The sequence below is a fragment of the Pseudophryne corroboree genome, chromosome 6, assembly GCF_028390025.1.
Source record: "Pseudophryne corroboree isolate aPseCor3 chromosome 6, aPseCor3.hap2, whole genome shotgun sequence".
Taxonomy (NCBI): domain Eukaryota; kingdom Metazoa; phylum Chordata; class Amphibia; order Anura; family Myobatrachidae; genus Pseudophryne; species Pseudophryne corroboree.
Window position 1 is genome coordinate 523,191,671 of NC_086449.1, and position 21,952 is coordinate 523,213,622.

The 21,952-nt window shown below is 44.7% G+C and overlaps 1 long non-coding RNA gene across 1 annotated transcript in view; it reads left to right on the forward strand.

Annotated features, from left to right (window-relative positions):
• The first annotated feature begins 810 nt into the window (after positions 1–810).
• Positions 811–21,952, forward strand: part of LOC134935409 (uncharacterized) — a 98,008-nt gene continuing 76,866 nt past the window's right edge. The window contains exons 1-3 of the long non-coding RNA XR_010180118.1: positions 811–1,005; positions 3,346–3,491; positions 19,004–19,126. This is a non-coding gene — a long non-coding RNA (uncharacterized LOC134935409). The remainder of the gene's footprint in view (positions 1,006–3,345; positions 3,492–19,003; positions 19,127–21,952) is intronic.

Sequence of the window (21,952 nt, forward strand, 5' to 3'; positions counted from 1 at the left end):
GACGGGACCCTCGGCTATCAGCCTAGGGCCCTTATACGCCTGGGGCCCTTGGGCAAGTGCCCATTGAGCCCATAAGAAAAAGACGGCCCTGCTAGTCGCCCATTTAAAATCAGAATGGGAGAACATCTCAAAAATATAAAAAAAAGGAGTGGAAAATCATTGTTTATCAGCTCATTGTAAAGAGGTACATGATTGTTCCATAAATAGCATTAGAAGTTGCAAAATAATTGATCATGTAAAGGGAAGTTGGAGACAAGATGATGTGGCAACAGCATTGGTGAGGAGGGAGATGTGGTGGATCCACAAACTCAAAACACTTCAACCAAGAGGTCTAAATAGAAGTTTTGAATTAAAGTGGTTCCTGTGATCACATTCTATACCCCATATTCTGTTAGGAAGATCCAAGTGCTGAAATAGGAATGCTGGCATGATATTGAATGATATTTAAGTTATGCACAATGCTATGTATATTCACAGTCATGTATTCTCTAAATAAAAAAAATCTTGTATTCTTCAAATGAAAAAGATCTTGGCTTTCCTATCAATTACAGCATTAAGGATACCAAATATAAACAATTAATGTTGACGATATTATAATCATTGTGTGGGAATTGAAGGTGTGCATCAGTGTAGGTAAAAATGTGAGATTTTATAGATTGTAAAAGGTGGAATGTATTATTATTATATGGAGATATGACTTTAAATAACCCCGGAAGATGTGTAAATATACACGGGAGTGAGCATGCCGGATTCTTAGGAAGCAATATAAATAGAGTGACCAGACCAAGCCCACCTGTGCCTTGACAAAGACCCAATTAGGGTGGAAATGCACGGCAGCAGGTGGACTTGGTCACTATCTGTATACAGCAAGGAGGCAGTGTTTGGGAGCAACAGGAGAAGAGCGGTACAGTCCGGTGGCGCTGCAGTGCTGGGAGTCTCATGGGGAGAGGACAGCTAGAGGTAGTGATTCAGCATCTGTGCATAGAACGGCATCCTGAGGATCCGGTGAGCTCCGTGCCATGTGTATATCTGAAAGCCGGGAATTATATTTCATTTGCCCTGCCAAACTGTCACTGCTTTTTGCAAGAGTAAAAGGAGGAATTTTTAAGGAAATTTTTTATTAAAGTGATTTTAGTTATAAAACCTACCTGTGGTTTATGCTGGACTATTTTGGATTATTGGAATAAGTTTACCATATTCTTATGGAAATCAGGAACTCTCTGAAAATTTGTTGAGAACAGCGCTGTGGTTTTTACTTTATATGATTCTGAGTGCTATGTTGCGTGCAGATTGAGCTGATCTGCTATATAAAGGATAACAGCTGCAGTTACGTGAGCGCTTAATAAGAAGGACTTTCCTTCCTATTGTTTGGCATTGGATTTTAAAGGTTGTTACATAAAAACCTACGAAATGAATGAAAAAGCTGTTTATAATATGGAATGTAACTAAAACTAATCTACACAGCAGAAAGAAGCTTTAAAGGAACTCATAGATAACAAGAAACTTGCTATTAATCAATCTGACAAATGTATGGGCATAGTTATATTAAACAGGAATGTTTATGTTAAAGAAGCAAGTTCACAGCTTAATAGTAGGAAATAGGATCAATGTTTTGGAAAGAATGAATTTCATGTTCTGATACTACAACAATGTTCTCACGTTCCTGCCCATCTCTCTTGCTCCATTGCAAATGCGTACCTTTTCTTTCTTTTGCCAACTGCACATGTGCAACCTGTTCTCCCTATGCAAATGTGCATGCATGGAAATGCTATCAATACCAAATCAATATTATTTGCATGATTTTTAGGTGGATTAAATACTTTGACGCCTTAAGAAATTTACTTGATATTGGCCTAAGAGAAAGCATTATCCAGAAAACATTATTATTATTATTATTATTATTATTATTATTACACTCTACAGTTCAACGTAGAGAGCTTGCCCGGGACTGAGTAATTTAAGAGGCTGTGGTCATGCCCCCTTCAAAATAAAAAAAATAAGACTAAAGTACCAGAAAAAGGGGGCATCATGAACCCTTGGTCAAGGGCAGAGTCGGGGTGGGGTTGAGTGAGGTGTGAGGGGGGTCATAAGCAGAGCCGGCCCTAACCAATATGATGCCCTAGGCAAAATTTTGGCTGGTGCCCCCTAGCACCACCGCTGGTTCCGCCTCTGACCTTGCACCTCTTTCCCACCACCATCACCCCTCACCCATAACAGTCCTTATTTTGGTGTTTGTACCCCCTATATTTTAAATAGGAACAGTTCGCACATTTGGCACACAGCCCAAAAAGGGGTGTGTTTTTGCTGGCAAGGGGCATGGCCACACAATAGTAACCCCAATTCCAATTACGCCACACCGTACTGCAACTTTATTCACATTTGATCATGCGATAGTGTCCATAATTCATATTACATCCCACAGTAGTATTACTTTACCTTATAAACGTTACTCCTCACAGGAGAGCCCCTTATTCACATTACACCACACTGAATTGCTCCTTATTCACATTACACCACACCCTATTGCTCTTTATTCATATTAGATGACACCGTAGTGCCCTTTCTATACGCAACGCCACATAGTAGAGCACCTTATACACATAATGCCACACAGTAATGCATTTATACACATAATTCCAAACAGTAATGCCCCTTTATTTATTAATGCTCTTTTACACATAATGTCCTTTACATATATGCTGCACATTATTAATGCCCTTATACACAAAATGACACACACAGTGCCCCCTACACATTTGCTGCACATTATTAGTGCCCCTATACACATAATGACACACATACAGTAGTACCCGGTTACACATATGCCGCACATTATTAATACCCTTATACACATAATGACACACATAGTGCCCCTTACACATATGTTGCACATTATTAATGCATTTTTACATGACACACATAATGCTCCTTACACATATTCCGAACACTACTGCACAAGAACCAACCCACTCACATGCACACAGCACTCACACTGCCACTAACACTGTGACCTCTGCCTCCGCTTGGATACAGATGTGTCCTCATAAATCTTGCCTCTTGCACCTTTTTTTATGAAAATGCATCTTATTTGCATTGCTATGTGGCTAGGATGCACAAGCAGCTTCTGCTGATTAAAATGATATGCGGCATGCCAATATACTGTGTGAGACTGTGGCTGTATCTGCATATGAAATGCTATACACAGAATATAGGCATGCCGCATATCATTTTAATCAGCAGAAGCTGCTGATGCCCCTGGGCATATCAAATGCCCTAGGCAATTGCCTAGTTTGCCTATACCTACGGCCGGCTCTGGTCATAAGTGTGATCGCTTTCCCTCCATAGGCAGAGGAGGCTGCTGTACTTCCTGGATCCACCGCAGCCAAGCACACAGCAGCGTGTGCTAGACTGGGGAGAGAGGCTGCTGCTACTGGCTGACAGATCAGACTCGACACCACTGAGTCTGAGTTCTCATCTTAAATTGAACAAGAGTAAGGAAAGTCCAGATTTGGTGTAAAAGACAATGGGCTGTAACTTTTCTATACTTCTAAACTGTCTGCATTGAAGGCTACATGAAAACACTTTAGACTTTTCTAGCACTGTATGCGTTCTGTATTTATATTTACTTTGTAACATTCTACTTAAATTACCAATATTTTGCTAGCAAGACAGTAAGCAGCTATATAATTACTACTAGGATGCAGTCCTATTAAAAAATAGAAGTGAAACAGAAGACTATTATATAACAAAGAGAAAGCACATGGCTTTGTGGGAGTGGTCCATAACGGATTCTATTTGTAGTGTCAAACATCTTTGTACTGGGTTATGAATCTGAAGGTGATACAAGTTCTGCTTTTCTTTACTTCTTTTGAAAGACCTCATGGAATGGGAGACTGATGTTCATTGTATTACATCAGAAAGTTGGTGAAAGGTATTTGGGAAATTGAGGTTAGTATATGTACATAATGATGTGAATATTATGCAAGTATATGGTAACATGGCAACATAACAATGGATTTGGTTTATTAGGTTGACATTCACCATATCCACTTTTATAATGTCAACATGGTGCGCATGTTAGATGTCTACATCATGACTGTCGACATTCTGTTGTCCGTATTTATGAATGTCAACATAGTAAATATCGACATTAAGACTGCATAGGGACATTTTGACTCTGGGTATGCAGTCATGATGTCAACATTGCAATGTCCAGTGGATGTGATGTTCACATGGTTGGAATGTCCACATAAACATAGTGAAAATGTCTACATTGCCGTAAGGAGTTAGGGTTAGCGTTAGGTATAACTAAAAAATATCTTGTTGACATATGCACCATGTTGACATTCTCATGTTGATATTATGAATGTCATCCTAATATCATCCTCTGTCTCGTGTCTATGAAGGGTATGCAGTCATAATATTGACTTTATGCGGACACCAAAATGTCAACAGTCATGATGTTAACATCTAACATGCTGATATCTGGAATACGTCAACAGGGACAAAATGTCGTCATATGACATGAGTGTTAGGGTTAGAGGTAGTCACGCTTGAAAACTGCATTATTGACATTGTGACCATGTCAACATTTCATCAGTGTCGATATGTGCATCATGTCAACATTGTGAATGTTGACCTAATAAACCGAATCCACCAGAAGCGCTGTGTTGCCTTGTTAACATAATACTCACAGAATATTCACATCATGGTCTGAATATACTAACCTCAATTTCCCTGATAACCTTCACCAACATTCTGATGGAACACAATGGACATAAAGCTCCCATTCCATGAGGGCTTTCAAAAAAGATGAGACAAGCATAACTTGAGGCCTGATTCAGAGATATATGCCATTGAGGCTGCGAATTAGTAAGAAAATACGCAAATGTCCCAGCCGTCGGTATTTGTACTAAGACGCCCAATGGAGGCATCTCAAATCTGCCACCTGTGTATGAAGACACAGACATCGGACTCGCATAGTCACACATACTGGCTGATGAAACTGAGAGGCCAGTGCCATTTTTCCTTTGTTAGGGATCGTAGTTGCAGGCAGTTACATACCCCAAAGTGGTTGCAACACAGAGATTGTGAGAAATGACGGGTTTGACTACTAAAATGCAGTAGTCAAACCCGTCATTTCTCACAATCTCTCCTTGACTGTAAATCACTGTGTGACTAAATCCTCACTGTGACTGCCATCACAACACCATAACGGCACATGTGTGGTGTGACTTTAACGCATGCGCAGTGGCAAGAAAATGCTCCACTGCATCCAGTAGCGGATCTTGCCACGGGCAAGCAGGACTTTTGCCCGGGGCGCCGCCTTCCAGAGGGCGCAGCACCATGGCAAGATCCGCTGCTGCTGTGGTGCCCCCCACTGCCGCGGCCCGCTGTCCATTGTGAAGGGAAACTAGACGCTACGCGTCTAGTTTCCCTTCGTGGGCTACCCGCTGTGAAGGGAAACTAGACGCTAGACGTCTAATTTCCCTTCCTGGAGAGGACCTTCACTGTAATGATGTGCGGTGCGCGTTGACGTCATCGCGCACCGCACAGCAAAGGTCCTCTCCACGAAGGGAACTAGACGCTTAGCGTCTAGTTTACCTTCATAGAGAGGACCTTTGCTGTGCGGTGCGCGATGGCGTCATCGCGCAACGCACATCCTACAACAGTACAGGGGGCGTAACTGACCACGCCCCTGTATGAAGCCTTGCCCCCTAATGCCGCCCGGGCGCCAGAAGCCCCGGTACCGGCCCTGACTGCATCCAACATCTCTGAACCAGGACCTAATCAATACTATAGATGTAGGCATGATACACCTGTGTACCCATATCCAACTTCTATTTAATTATAAAAATTTGTTTTTTTTCTATTTTCATGAAGACAATGCTTTTAGCTCTAACTATAGATCTATAGCCATGAATACTGATTTAAAAATGTTTGTGTTCTTACTGGTACAGATGAGTCCACATTTATCTTGACCTTTAATAGGATAAACTGAGACTGGCCAATCGGACTTAATCCCCTGCTGTAATGACTTAATCCCCTGCTGTATTGTTCTCTGTATTGTATTGCAGTTGAGAACAATAGATGAAGGGTTTATGCCAGGGGTGGCCAAACAGTCGATCGCGATCGACTGGTCGTTTGCGGACATGCAACCAGTCGATCGCGATCCGCCGCCCATCCACCCGAAGCCGCGACTCTCCTGCCTGCCGCCCTGCCCCTCAGTCTGGTCTCCGGCAGTGACGGCGGAGTGTATAGCTAAAATCAGGCGCCGGTTCGTTAGCCAATCAGAGCTCGCGGACCGGCGCCTGATTTGATATATACACGCTGCCGTCACCGCCATAGATCAGACTGAGAGGCAGGGTGGCAGGCAGGAGAAGCGTGCGCTGCGCTCTCCACATACAGCACAGTGAGCAGTACTATGGGGGCATATCTGGCACTGTGGGCACATGGCACAGTGGGGGCATATCTGTATCTGGCACTGTGGGGGCATATCTGGCAATGTGGGGACATATCTGGCACAATGGGGGCATATCTGTATCTGGCACTGTGGGGTCATATGTGGCACTGTGGGGGCAAATATAGCACTGTGGGCACATGGCACTGTGGGGCATATCTGTATCTGGCACTGTGGGGGCATATCTGGCACTGTGGGCACATGGCACTGTGGGGTCATATCTATAATCTGGCACTGTGGGGGCATATCTGGCACTGTGGGCACATGGCACTGTGGGGGCATATCTGTAATCTGGCACTGTGGGGGCTTATCTGGCACTGTGAGGTCATATCTGGCCCTGTGGGCACATGGAACTGTGGGGGCATATCTGTATCTGGCACTGTGGGGTCATATCTGGCACTGTGGGGGCATATCTGGCACTGTGGGGGCATATGTGTTTGAGATATTTTACCTGTGGGGGCCAATGTGTTATTTTGTGCGAGACAGTCATTAGACTCTGTGCAGCAAGGCTACATCCCTTTTTTGTTATACCACGTCCACTTTTTGTTATACCATGCCCACTTTTTTGTTATGCCACGCCCCTTTTTTTGGCGCGCGCCGATTATTCCACCTAGATAGAGCACAAAAGCTTTTCAGTTGTCAAAGCAGATCGCCGACTCCAAAAGTCTGGCCACCCCTGGTTTATGCTAATAAGTCATGTTGTGACTAGGCGCAGAAAACTAGTCAAGATAACCGTGGACCCATCTGTATCTAGTCTATATTTACTTCTTCCCTAGATAGTCAACTCAGACCATACTGACTTTATCCCAGAGAGACAGACACTAGACAATACTAGAAGAATATTTAACATTCTCTCATATGTACATCAATCCAAAACGTATGACTTGGATCACTGAAAGAAGCGTTCTACCATATTAAATTATGTTTTTATGGAACTTTGACTCCATAAATTCAGACTCAATGGCCCTTCTCTTAGTGCAATCCTATCAACTATGTGAACAACCAGATCAGAAATGTATTTTGAATGACTAAGCTCCATATGCTTCAGTGACTAAAGCAGTCTTTATTTCAAACCGCTTTACAATCTCCAGTGGAAGAAGACAATTTTGCCACTTCTCTCCTCTGAAATAGCTCTCCTTAAAGAACTTACCGTTCTAAGAACAGGTCATAAAAACTGCTTATTTCTAGGTTATGTTATACTTACCCTTATACAACCAGAAACATCCATCCATTCTCCATATAAGCTCTTAAATCAACATAGTGAGGTCTTTTATCACAAGCCAAACATTAATAAAACAGGTTAGTAGTTGTTTTACCGATGGACACAATACCGACGGTCATAATCCCGACAGCCATTGACCGACAGTCAAAATACCGATATGGTCAAAATACCAATATTCATTATGCCAACATGTTCAAAATGCTAACATAGGAGGGTATGCAATTAGCTTTGTTTTTCCATCTAGGTGAAAAAATGTAGCCTTTTCGCTATCTTTAGTGCGAATGGAGATTCGCCTTATGCAATAGCAGGGCTGAATTTTTTGCCTAGGCGAAAAATGTGGCAGGGGCGGAGAACACGCGGCGAATCCACTTTTTTTCCATCGAAAATGCGGGCCATTTTCTACGATTTTGAGGCATTTTTCGCCAATGACTTTTCACTTAATAAAAAAGGTGAAAAGGCACTGGTGAAAATGCTTTCAAAACAGCTGAAATCGGCCCTATTTGAATACTCATGTGGGGCAAATTCATTAGGTCCAAAGTGATTAGAACTAATTACATACCCCCATAGTCAGAATACCAACATTTGAAATAATGACATGTCAAAATGCCAACATGCATTTTTAAGGCATTTAAAAAACAAAACAAAAAAAAACAGACTTGTGCATACTTTACCATCCCAGTGGACCTGGAGGGGGAATATAATAGTGTGCCCAGCACAGCGAGGCACCATGCCGGAAGCATGGCAAGTGCAGGGAGCCATGTGAGGGGAAGCGGTACACTTAGACGGTGTCCATGTCAACCTGTGTCGACATTGACACACACAAAAAACAGAAAACTCATTGGTATTTTGACATGTCTGCATTTCAAATGTCTGTATTCTGACTATGTCGGCATATTGAACATGTCAACATAATGAATGTTGGTATTTTGACCGTCTCTGTATTTTGATTGTAGATCAATGGCTGTCGGGATTATGACCATATGTATTGTGTCCGTCGGTAAATCATACTGAACCCTTAAAACCGAAGACCTTCCTCTGAATGTATGTCCTTTCATTTAAAGTCTATTTAAAGTTGTCTCCATTAAACAATTAGGGAGCCATTTATCTTGTTCACCTCAATGTAAAACGGCATGAAATTACTCCACTCTAATCAATAAAATGGCAACCTCTAAGCAAATGGACTCCTTTCACATTCTCACTACTGGGTCATATTTTTTTCATTCCTATATACCTTAGTGGCGTCACAAGGGGGGTGCGGCCCGCTCCCGGGTGTCACCCACCGAGGGGTGACACCAAAATGCCGGTTCCTGCTTAGAGACAGGAGCTGAGTGCTGCACTGTTATATGAAGTGCAGCAGTCGGCTCCTGTCATTGTGGAGGAGCCAGCACTGCAGGCACAGCACTCCCCAGCAGTGAGCCTGCACCTTCTAACCCCCCCAAGTTGGAAAAAAAACGGGTGTCGGGACGCGAGGTTCCGCCCCTTTTGGGAAGCCACGCCCCTTTCAAGTCATTCAAGCTGATAAACAAGATGTCAGTCCGTGAAGCCTCGCCCCTTCCCACGAAGCCCCGCCCCCTCTTTTGCCGCCGCACCGTGTGTCCAAGAGGTGAGTCCGTGAGTGACGCCTCTGTATACCATTTCATAACAATCCCTGCTTCCATGTCAAATTACATTTAGAAGTTTGTATGAGGAAAGAAAAAGTTCACTTATAGTTTTGTTAACTAAATGTATTGATATTTTAACAGCCCCAGACTACTGTAGGCACAATAAATAATTAATATTATCCAAAGAACAATGGCACCTGTATGTGGGTTTATCTGGAAACCAAAATACAGGCATTAGTAGGGATAGTGTGTACAATTTCTTGCTATGCCTAAGAGAGCTCAAAACTTATAAAATATAACTTATAAACATATGTGATCTGACGACAGCTTAAAAAAATATAACAATTTATTGATCACAGTAACAACACATATAAAATAAGAGAACTTCTCCACATAGATGAAAAATAGAAATGACTTCTCCTTATTGACGCCTCTGCAGTAGGTATTACTTAGCCCACACACACAGCTTAGGGGCAAAATAATTCTTAAAATTGTGCTAATATAACAGTCTTCTAACATAACAGTGTCGCTACAGTGATACAGGGGCAGATGTATTAAACTGGAGAAGGCATAAGGAAATGATAAACCAGTGATATGTGCACGGTGATAAACACACCAGCCAATCAGCTACCATATGTAAATTAACAGTTAGGAGCCGATTGGCTGGTGCATTATCACCTTGCACTTAACACTGCATTATCACTGGTTTATCACTTCCTTACGCCTTCTCCCGGTTAATACATCTACCCCACAGTGAAGCACTTCCCCAGCGACCTATTAAAAATGTATGTATGCTGTCGGACTTAAAGGTGCCTGAGCTGGGAGTGACGGAAATAAGATTACTCTGGTGATGGCTTACACCTTGGCACTTTGTACAGTGCACTTTATTTTTCACGTGACACTATATTTTCCTTGCCCTAGCCTTTTGACTCTTCATAGTACCTCGACCTATGTGGTCACAGATTCACCCCAATTGTATTTTCAATTACTCTGGATTTATTATGGAAGGTATACATACCTAAGAATTTCATCCTCTTGGTAGCCGTATAATTGGATGCCACTAACAACTGAGAGGCTGTGTATACATAATTGTACCATCTTACATCTTATTTTGCCATTGATTTTATGTTGCTTAGTAGAGCATTTTGTGAATTTTATGCTCCTATTAACATCTAAGCTTCCTAATATCTGACAATTAAATTCATGAGCTCTTGGTAGCTGTTTTATTGGATTTGACCATCAGCTAAGAGGAATGGCCTAGCAATAAGAATGGGTGCTACTTGCATGGTTCTAGTCAACTTGACAACCTACTAAAATATAAGCACCGATTTAAAATGACTATTTCTAAAATCATTATACCTTACACCTTAAGCTTACAAACATCTTATGCTTTTGGGGAAAGGGTTTCACTACTAAACTAATTGTTTATCAGTTTATATATTTAAGACCTTTGCCTCCTAACTATTTGGGTCTGACTAGTCTCTTACATTCGATTATTATATTCTATATATGTATGTGATTAATTTGAAATATCATTTATTGTTTTTACTTGTGCTTTTTTATATATCATTGTTCTAAAGGGCAATTGTGTATTAAATACCTAATACCTGGTAGCACTGTTTATTTCTATTTACTATTACTGTATGGGGAGAGGGCTTTTTATGGCAATCTGCTAGCAAATTCCATGAATCCGCTGGTGGTTTGTCCATTTGGAATCTGTTGGCCCTCCATAACTTAATGATCTCTAGGGCTGATATTCAGTGCGGTTCTGCATCCCTGACCCCTCTCCAGCCACTGAATGTCAACAGTCAGAGTCAAATGTATGCACACCACCTCTCTCTGTGGCTCTCACTGACCACCAGCCTCTGGAGCTGCCTTAGCCTTCTCCCAGTCACTAGTATTCCAAAAAATTAGGTCATTGCTCGCACACTTGCACATGTGTTACTGGTGACACACAATTGCATCACACCTCAATATGTCAGGGCAGCTCACTTCTGCCATGCCTCTACCACATTTGCTACCAGAAGCCATCAAAAGCACTGCTAGAACTCAGCAAAGCGATAGCTTATGTCAGGAACCAACCAGGGTGTATTAGGAATAGTGACAGGTGGGAGGTGGATGCGTGTTATCTGTCACGATCCGGGTATCTGGACGCCATTACTTGCCGTTTAGGTGTCTTCTGAGACTGGCCCAGCGTTCCAAATCCGGATCTCATCTGTGTCAACACTCTGCACATCCCTCCTGTCATTCTGAGACACTACCACAGCGGCGCCATGTTTGAATCCAACATGGCGTCTCCCGTCCTCCGCGGCCTCCGCCGCCGTTACTGTGTTATTGCTGCAGGTTCTCAGAATCATGTATCATGCCTGCCGCGGCCTCTGCTGCCCTCCAAGTGTCTCAGCATATAACTGTCATCTGGCGTCTCCTGTCCTCCGCGGCCGGCGCCGCCATTATCATTATGTTTGCACATTTCATTTCAAACCAGTTTTCCCTCCAGGTTCCAGCATGGGTGCAGCCATGTTGGATTTGATCACATGCTCCAATTCCTCCAATCCACCGTCTCTGGAATCTGCATAATTGCCCAGCCAATGCCTGCATAGCAGCAGGTATAAGTATCCTGTGTCTGGGCCAGATAGAGGTCAGTGCTTTGAATGTCATACCTTGTTCCAGTCTCTCTCTCCTGTGGCTTGTTTCTCCAGGTTCCAGTTCCTGTCTCCAGCATCCACAAAGAGACCCGCACCTGCTTTCCATCTTGCAGTGCAGCCTGACTCTACAGCCTTCCGTGGCTGTCCAGTTTCCAGCTATCTACTATCTGCTTCCAAGCAGCCAGCTTTCTACTGATTCCAGCTTCTACCAAACACCGGTGCTGATCCAGCGGATCCTATCTTACCAGCAGTATCCACTACCACCGGTAACCATCTTTCAGCTATTCTGTTTCTACGCTCCCTAGCATCTCACATCATTCACTCTGTGTTTTATCACCTGGCTGATTCCATTCAGCATCCACTCTGCATTTCATCACCTGGCTGATTCCACTCAGCATCCACTCCGTGTCTTACCACCTGGCTGGTTCCATCCAGCTGATACAGCAGCATACTCAAGTTACAGATTCACCTGCTACAACTACTGGCATGTTCCTCGGCTATTTCTACAACTACAACCAGGCCTGGTAAGGTGATTCCATCAAAGGACTTTTACATCTGTTCTAAACCTACCAGTGCTCTGAGAAACCTTCTATGGTTATGTATTCCAGGAACTGTGTTATTTGCCACTGTCTTTGCTAAACTTGAATACTGCTTGTTGTCACACGGAGTCTGTTAATAAACTTTTATTTTGAATTTTAAACTGGTTGTCATGGTCACACCTTCGGGTAATCATTCTGCACTTACATGTCCAGGGGTCTGATTAAACCTCCCAGGTTTAATTTCAACTCAGCCCCTACAACTGAGGCTTCCTCCCGTCAGCCTAAACCCTCAGTTGTGACAGTAAGCACTGACCATATGAATCCAGCCGGAGACCAGGATCAAGCGGCTAGACCTATGCAAGAACTGGCAGCCAGACTCGAACATCAGGAGGCTGCACAAGGTCACATCATCCGCTGTCTCCAGGATCTCTCTACTCGGCTGGATGGGATTCAGACGACCCTCCGTGGACCTGGCACGTCTGGTGCGTCCGCCACAGTGACTCCAGCTGTAACCCCACCCACCATGCCCATTTCCATACCACGTCTTCATCTTCCAACGCCAGCAAAATCTGACTGATCTCCAAGGTTCTGCAGGGGATTTCTCAACCAATGCGAAATCCATTTTGAGCTTCAATCTGGCAACTTCCCCAGTGACCGTACCAAAGTTGCTTATATTATTTCTCTCCTCAGTGGCTCAGCCCTTGATTGGGCATCACCGTTATGGGAGAAGTCTGATCCCCTGCTGTCCTCCTATACTGACTTTGTAGCATCATTCAGGCGCATCTTCGACGAGCCGGGCCGGGTTTCCTCTGCTTCATCTGAGATTCTCCGTCTACGCCAGGGAACACGTACTGTGGGACAGTATCTTATACAGTTCAAAATCCTGGCATCTGAACTGGCCTGGAACGACGAGGCCCTGTATGCTGCATTCTGGCATGGCTTGTCAGAACGCATTAAAGATGAGTTAGCTACCAGAGACTTGCCTTCTAAGTTGGATGAGCTAATTTCACTATGCACGAAGGTTGATCTACGGTTCAGAGAGAGAGCAACCGAGCGAGGAAGATCATCCGTTCCTAAATCTTCTGCTCCTCCTCCTCGTCAACCATCTCCATCCAAGGATGAGCCTATGCAAATTGGTCGTTCCCGTCTATCTCCCGCTGAGCACCGAAGACGCCTCTCCGAGTCTCTATGTCTCTACTGTGCAGCTCCGTCGCACACTATCAACGCCTGTCCCAAACGTTCGGGACTCCAGATCCTAGCTCGCCAAGGAGAGGGCCGGCTAGGAGTAATGATCTCCTCTCCATCTCCTCATGATTGTAACCTCCCAGTGTCGCTCCAAATTGCTCAACGTTACAGGAACGTCATTGCCCTCCTTGATTCCGGAGCAGCTGGGAATTTCATAACCGAAGCTTATGTTAAACGGTGGTCCCTACCCACCGAGAGACTGTCCTCGTCCATCTCTTTGACTGCCGTGGATGGCAGCAAGATTTTTGACGCAGTCATTTCCTTAAGGACTCTTCCAGTTCGTCTGAGAGTGGGAGTTCTTCATTCTGAGTATATTTCTTTTCTAGTGATTCCAAGAGCCACACATCCAGTGGTTTTAGGCCTTCCATGGCTCCGTCTCCACAACTCATCGATTGACTGGACGACTACGCAAATACTGGCATGGGGTCCCTCCTGTGCTGAGACTTGTTTAGCCAAAGTTCTTCCTGTTTGTTCTTCCTTCCCCAGGTCATCTGATGTTCCACCTCCTTCATATCAAGACTACACGGACGTGTTCAGTAAAGCCTCTGCTGATATCCTTCCTCCTCATAGAGAATGGGACTGCCCAATCGACCTCATTCCAGGGAAGGTTCCACCGCGAGGCCGAACTTATCCGTTGTCTCTGCCTGAGACACACTCCATGGAAGAGTACATCAAAGAGAACCTGGCAAAGGGTTTCATCCGACCATCTTCTTCTCCAGCCGGCGCAGGCTTCTTCGTTAAGAAGAAAGACGGTGGTCTGCGTCCGTGTATCGACTACAGAGGTCTGAACGACATTACCGTTAAGAACCGATACCCTTTACCCCTGATTACAGAACTCTTCGATAGAGTTAGTGGTGCAACCATTTTTACAAAGCTGGACTTGAGGGGTGCCTACAATCTCATCCGGATCCGTGAGGGTGACGAGTGGAAGACCGCCTTTAACACCCGTGACGGACATTATGAGTACCTCGTCATGCCCTTCGGATTGAGCAACGCTCCAGCAGTCTTCCAGCACTTCGTGAATGAGATCTTCAGGGACATCTTATACCGCCATGTCGTGGTTTATCTAGATGACATCCTCATCTTTGCTAATAATCTAGAAGATCATCGTTTCTGGGTAAAGGAGGTTCTTTCCCGTCTCCGTGTCAACCACCTCTATTGTAAATTGGAGAAGTGTATGTTAAAACCATTCCGTTTCTAGGTTACATTGTGTCCGGTTCCGGACTAGAGATGGATCCTGAGAAACTCCAAGCAATCCAGAATTGGCCTATACCCTTAACCCTCAAAGGGGTCCAGAGGTTCTTAGGGTTCGCCAATTATTATAGAAAGTTTATACGAGACTTTTCCACCATTGTGGCGCCTATCACTGCATTAACCAAGAAAGGTGCTAATCCATCCAAGTGGTCCGAAGAAGCTACGCAGGCCTTTCACCTTCTGAAGGAACGGTTCATCTCTGCACCAGTTCTGAAACAGCCCGACACCGACTCTCCTTTTATCTTAGAGGTAGATGCCTCCTCCGTTGGAGTAGGAGCGGTGTTATCCCAGAGGGCCAAAGATGGACATCTACATCCTTGCAGTTTCTTCTCCCGGAAGTTCTCCCCAGCTGAGCGCAACTATGCCATTGGCGATCAGGAGTTGCTAGCCATCAAGCTCGCTCTGGAGGAGTGGAGATACCTGTTGGAGGGAGCTTCTCATTCAATCACCATACTTACCGACCACAAAAATCTTTTATATCTCAAAGGCGCACAATGTCTGAACCCTCGTCAGGCCAGATGGGCACTTTTCTTCTCTAGGTTTGACTTTAAACTCCAGTTCTGTCCGGGTTCTCAGAATCGTAAGGCCGATGCCCTTTCCCGCTCATGGGAGCAAGAAAATGAGTCCGAGTCTGCAGACAAGCATCCTATTATTAATCCGTTGGCATTCTCCACGGTAGGGATGGACTCTACGCCCCCGCCAGGGAAAAGTTTTGTTAAGCCAGTTCTAAGGAAGAAGCTCATGCATTGGGCCCACGCTTCCCGCTTTGCTGGACATACAGGCATTCAGAAAACCCTAGAGTTTATCTCTAGGTCCTACTGGTGGCCAACTCTGAAGAAGGACGTTATGGAATTTATTGCCTCCTGCCCAAAGTGTGCCCAACACAAAGTCTCCCGCCAGTCGCCTGCGGGGCAACTGGTTCCATTATCTGTTCCCCGTCAACCATGGACCCATTTGTCGATGGACTTTGTTACCATTCTACCTATCTGCAACAAGTTTAATACCATCTGGGTGGTAGTTGACCGGTTCACCAAGATGGCACATTTTATCCCTCTCACCAGTCTTCCGTCAGCTTCCAAGTTGGCTCAAGTGTTTATACAAGAGATCTTCCGACTTCACGGTCTTCCTGAAGAGATTATCTCGGATCGTGGAGTACAATTTGTAGCCAAATTTTGGCGAAGTTTGTGTCAAGTCCTCCAAGTCAAGTTAAAGTTTTCCACAGCTTACCATCCTCGGACCAATGGTCAAACCGAGAGGGTGAATCAGGACTTGGAGGCCTTCCTCCGTATATATGTGTCTTCCTCTCAAGATGACTGGGTTCAACTCCTTCCTTGGGCCGAGTTCAGCCACAACAATCAATACCATTCCTCATCTTCTTCGACACCATTCTCCATTAATTATGGATTCCACCCTAAAGTCCCAGAATTTCATCCGCTTCCCGCAACTTCTGTTCCAGCAGTGGATGTCACCTTGCGTCAGTTTTCAAATAACTGGAAGAACGTCCGTGCAGCCCTGCTTAAAGCCTCATCCAGGTATAAGAAGTTTGCCGATAGGAAGCGTAGAGCGGTTCCTGCTCTCAAGGTGGGTGATCGTGTGTGGTTGTCCACGAAGAATTTGAAGTTGAGAGTTCCCAGCATGAAATTTGCACCTCGCTACATCGGTCCCTTCAAGATTGAACAAGTCATCAATCCTGTTGCCTACAGATTACAGTTACCACCCTTCTTGAAAATACCCAGGACATTTCATGTTTCCTTGTTGAAACCGCTGATCCTGAATCGGTTTCATTCCGCACTTCCTCCAGCTCCCAAAGTTCAGACTCAACGGGGAGTCGAGTACGAGGTGGCCAAGATTTTGGACTCACGTTTCCGTTACGGTCAGTTACAGTATCTCATTGACTGGAAGGGCTATGGTCCTGAAGAACGCTCTTGGACCAATGCCTCAGACGTCCATGCTCCTGCCTTGGTCAGAAATTTCCACTCAAAGTTTCCTTTAAAGCCTAAGAAGTGTCCTGGGGCCACTCCTAAAGGGGGGGGTGCTGTCACGATCCGGGTATCTGGACGCCATTACTTGCCGTTTAGGTGTCTTCTGAGACTGGCCCAGCGTTCCAAATCCGGATCTCATCTGTGTCAACACTCTGCACATCCCTCCTGTCATTCTGAGACACTACCACAGCGGCGCCATGTTTGAATCCAACATGGCGTCTCCCGTCCTCCGCTGCCTCCGCTGCCGTTACTGTGTTATTGCTGCAGGTTCTCAGAATCATGTATCATGCCTGCCGCGGCCTCTGCTGCCCTCCAAGTGTCTCAGCATATAACTGTCATCTGGCGTCTCCTGTCCTCCGCGGCCGGCGCCGCCATTATCATTATGTTTGCACATTTCATTTCAAACCAGTTTTCCCTCCAGGTTCCAGCATGGGCGCAGCCATGTTGGATTTGATCACATGCTCCAATTCCTCCAATCCACCGTCTCTGGAATCTGCATAATTGCCCAGCCAATGCCTGCATAGCAGCAGGTATAAGTATCCTGTGTCTGGGCCAGATAGAGGTCAGTGCTTTGAATGTCATACCTTGTTCCAGTCTCTCTCTCCTGTGGCTTGTTTCTCCAGGTTCCAGTTCCTGTCTCCAGCATCCACAAAGAGACCCGCACCTGCTTTCCATCTTGCAGTGCAGCCTGACTCTACAGCCTTCCGTGGCTGTCCAGTTTCCAGCTATCTACTATCTGCTTCCAAGCAGCCAGCTTTCTACTGATTCCAGCTTCTACCAAACACCGGTGCTGATCCAGCGGATCCTATCTTACCAGCAGTATCCACTACCACCGGTAACCATCTTTCAGCTATTCTGTTTCTACGCTCCCTAGCATCTCACATCATTCACTCTGTGTTTTATCACCTGGCTGATTCCATTCAGCATCCACTCTGCATTTCATCACCTGGCTGATTCCACTCAGCATCCACTCCGTGTCTTACCACCTGGCTGGTTCCATCCAGCTGATACAGCAGCATACTCAAGTTACAGATTCACCTGCTACAACTACTGGCATGTTCCTCGGCTATTTCTACAACTACAACCAGGCCTGGTAAGGTGATTCCATCAAAGGACTTTTACATCTGTTCTAAACCTACCAGTGCTCTGAGAAACCTTCTATGGTTATGTATTCCAGGAACTGTGTTATTTGCCACTGTCTTTGCTAAACTTGAATACTGCTTGTTGTCACACGGAGTCTGTTAATAAACTTTTATTTTGAATTTTAAACTGGTTGTCATGGTCACACCTTCGGGTAATCATTCTGCACTTACATGTCCAGGGGTCTGATTAAACCTCCCAGGTTTAATTTCAACTCAGCCCCTACAACTGAGGCTTCCTCCCGTCAGCCTAAACCCTCAGTTGTGACATTATCTGTGAAAAGAGGAGGAGAGAGACAAAAGGTTGAAGGTAGAAACAAAAAAGAGATGAGAAAAAATGGGGAGGGGGAACTATGGGAGAAGAGACAAACCTGCAAGTGAAATGAGGGAAAGAGAGACAGGGCAAAAAAAGGCGGGAGAAAAAAAAATGGAAGAGAATAAGAGGGCAACTGAGAGATATGTGGGTGAAGAGAGACAGACAGATGAAAGGGGGAGTGATGACCAGGATCATCTTAATGCATAGGCACACTGGGCAGCTTTGCCCAGGGCCTACTGTTCCGTTAAGATGGCCCTGGTGCATGGTGACAGGAAAGTCCTGCAACGTCAGCCTACAGTAACCCATGCAGATCCTAATTTTATAGCACTTTCTATGCTCACAAGCCGGCAAATGATGGGTCCAGAATACCAGTACAATATAATCATCACCATGTCCTGCCCCAGGAAGATCAGTATTGGAAAGGATATAAGGATCTCCACATAAATAAAGACTGATTATTGTTGTTATTATTATTAGTTAATATTATTACAAGTAAAATGTGTACATATCCACACGGAAAGTTAATGGTATGTTCACGTTACTAAACAAAATTGTTGTTAAATCAGTGTAACTGTACTATTTGTATTTGTTTTACCACAGAAAGACAGTGGAGTAACTTGAAGACCTGACTTCAGGAAATTACCAGATTACTGCAAGACCACAATGAAAAACAGTATCTGTTCACACTTTTATAGGCACAGACTGAAATGGATGTATGGACAAGTAAGATATGTCTTATCATAATATCATTATTGGTATTAGTATTACTATTGGAGGGATTTATAGTAAATGTCATTAGAAAACACTGCATGACACTGTGTTTATGCATCTTCATAACATATTGCATTTTAGAGATGAGCGAGTTCGGTTTTACTCGTATTTACTCGGTTCTCAAAACGGCATCTTATTGGCTCACGGATGTCTCTGGTTTTGGATAGCTAATAAGATGCCGTTTTTAAAACCGAGTAAAACCCGGACCCGCTCATCTCTATGCATTATGGACATGATTCAGGTTGATCGCTTATGCGGTCCAACCCACAGTTTCCCGATGGTCAGGAAACTGCGCACGTGCAGGACCCATTCTGCGCATGTGCAGAACGGGTCCTGTGATTGCATTGTAATAATGTGAACTCCTCTGCTTGATTGACAGGCAGAGGAATTCAGGAGGAGGGGTGGGGGCGGCGAGTTGCCCAAGTTTTCCGGGAGTGGCAAGGCCAAGGACTGCAAACGAGTGGCGAAATGAGCGATCTAACTAGATTTGGCCTGCATGCAGGCCAATCTAGTTCCGGCGATAGTCCGCACATCGCTATCGCTATGGGGCATACACACGGAGAGAGATCTCTCCGTGTGTACACCACTTAAATTTAGGACTACACAGATGGCTGATGGCTGCTCAATGGTGATCCGATGCTGCTTCTTCGGATGCAGTGTTCAGATCTGCTATGCCGTCTGTGGGCGCCTTTTGTCCTCAGATGCCTCCTTTGGCTTTAACACATTTTCGCATCGCTGCTGCATTCAAAGACGGAGCACAAATGCAAATAGTGTAGAACTTAGAACCAGTCCCTGTGTTACTTCTTCATATAGACCCATAGTATCAGATAGTGCTTTGGGTTTTAAGTGGTACAGATGTGTCCTCATACATCATTGTTGCAGTCGCACCAAACAGCCCCTCATGGCGCACCAGGTCCAGTGAAAGTCTGCTAGCGTTGGGCATCTTTTTTACATCTTTTGTGACATAAATCTGTATTAGACTCACCAGGAGACTGTACTAATTAAGTTTATATGTGATACTTGTTGTTTGTATATGACTGAGTCTCTGAATCTGTATAAGAAGTGCTACAGCAGCCACAGCTTTTTTCCAAAACGAGTTCCATTGTGCTCCATATGCGTTCTCAGTCACACACAATATACAAGTGTCGCATATCAAATGAATCAGCACAGTCTCCTGGTGCGTGCTGGCTACATCGCACTGTGACAATGTCGCATTTTTGTCTGAAAAAGACGCTCGACACTAGCAGAGTTGCACGGGACCTGGCGGCTCACTCGTACCTGGCGTGACACATCTGTATATGGAAACTTAATTTTTTAACACTATCTACTATATGAACATAAAGTTAATTACAAGGCAGAAAATAACAGTATCATTCAATTAGTCAGTGTGCTGATATCAATGCTAGTGGTATCTGAGGAAGAAAGTAAAAGTCTTTGCCAAATACCAATAAATGCTTTGTATTTGGCAACATATATGGGTGTGCAAAAATGACTGGTACATATAACACAGCCTCCCATGCCCACAGCCCCTCCAAAACAGCAGCACAATCTCCCTTGCCTGCAGTCCTCCCCAGAACAGCAATATTACACTGTACTGTACTGCTCTTACCACTCTGTATTATACTGTACTGTCCTATCCCCTGTTTACTGTACTCTATTATACTGTACTATGCTGCCGTAGCCACTTTCTATTATACTGTACTATGCAGCCCTAATCACTCTATATTTTATTGCCCTGTACTGTACTATGCTGCACTAACTACCCAGTAACTGTACTGCACTCCCCAGTGTCACCCACTGCCTGTTTCCATCCTCACCTACTGCCTTTCACCCACTGCATTTCCCTAGTGTCACCCACTGTTTGTTGCCTACTGCCTCTCCCCAGTTTTACCACTGGCTCTCCCCAGTTTCACCCATTGCGTCTCCCAAGTGTCACACACTGCCTGTCACCCACTGACTCTCCCATTTGTAAGAGGGCGCAAATGTATAGTTTGCAGGGGGGCACCGAGCACCCTAGAACCAGCTCTGGGTACGCGAGTATGGGCCAGAGTAGTGATTTTATAAGCAGGCGGGAGGTAGCCACCGCCTGGCCAATAGGAGCATTTTGGGGTGGGGATTCAGGATGCAACCAGAGGTAGTGGGTGGGCAGGGTGTTGGGAGGCCATCATAGGTTTCAAAATCCCAAACAGAATCTGCATAGTTGGCAGGGTTGATGCCAGAGTGGGGATGATGGCCAGCGTGACAAGCATGCTAAACTGGGCGCCATATTGAGGAGGACTGTACTTGTACTGTGTGGCATAATGGGCACTACTACTCTGTGGCATAACGTGTATATGGGGTACTAATACTGGGAGGCGTAATGTGTACATAGGGTACTACTATGGTGTGGCATGTGTATAATGGGTACTACTGTGGTGTAGTATAATGTGTATAATGGGCACTACTACGAGATGGCTTAATGTGTATAATAGACACTAATACTGTTTGGCCAAATGTGTATAATAGGCACGGCTTATATGTGGCGTAACGTGTACATGGGGTACTACTACGGTGTGGCATAATGTGTATGTGGGGTGATACTACTACTGTGTGGTGTAACATGTATATGGGATAAAACACAGAAACATAGGGGGTCATTCCGAGTTGTTCACTCGCTAGCAGATTTTAGCAGCATTGCACACGCTAGGCCGCTGCCCTCTGGGAGTGTATCTTAGCTTAGCAGAATTGCGAACGAAAGATTAGCAGAATTGCGAATAGAAATTTCTTAGCAGTTTCTGA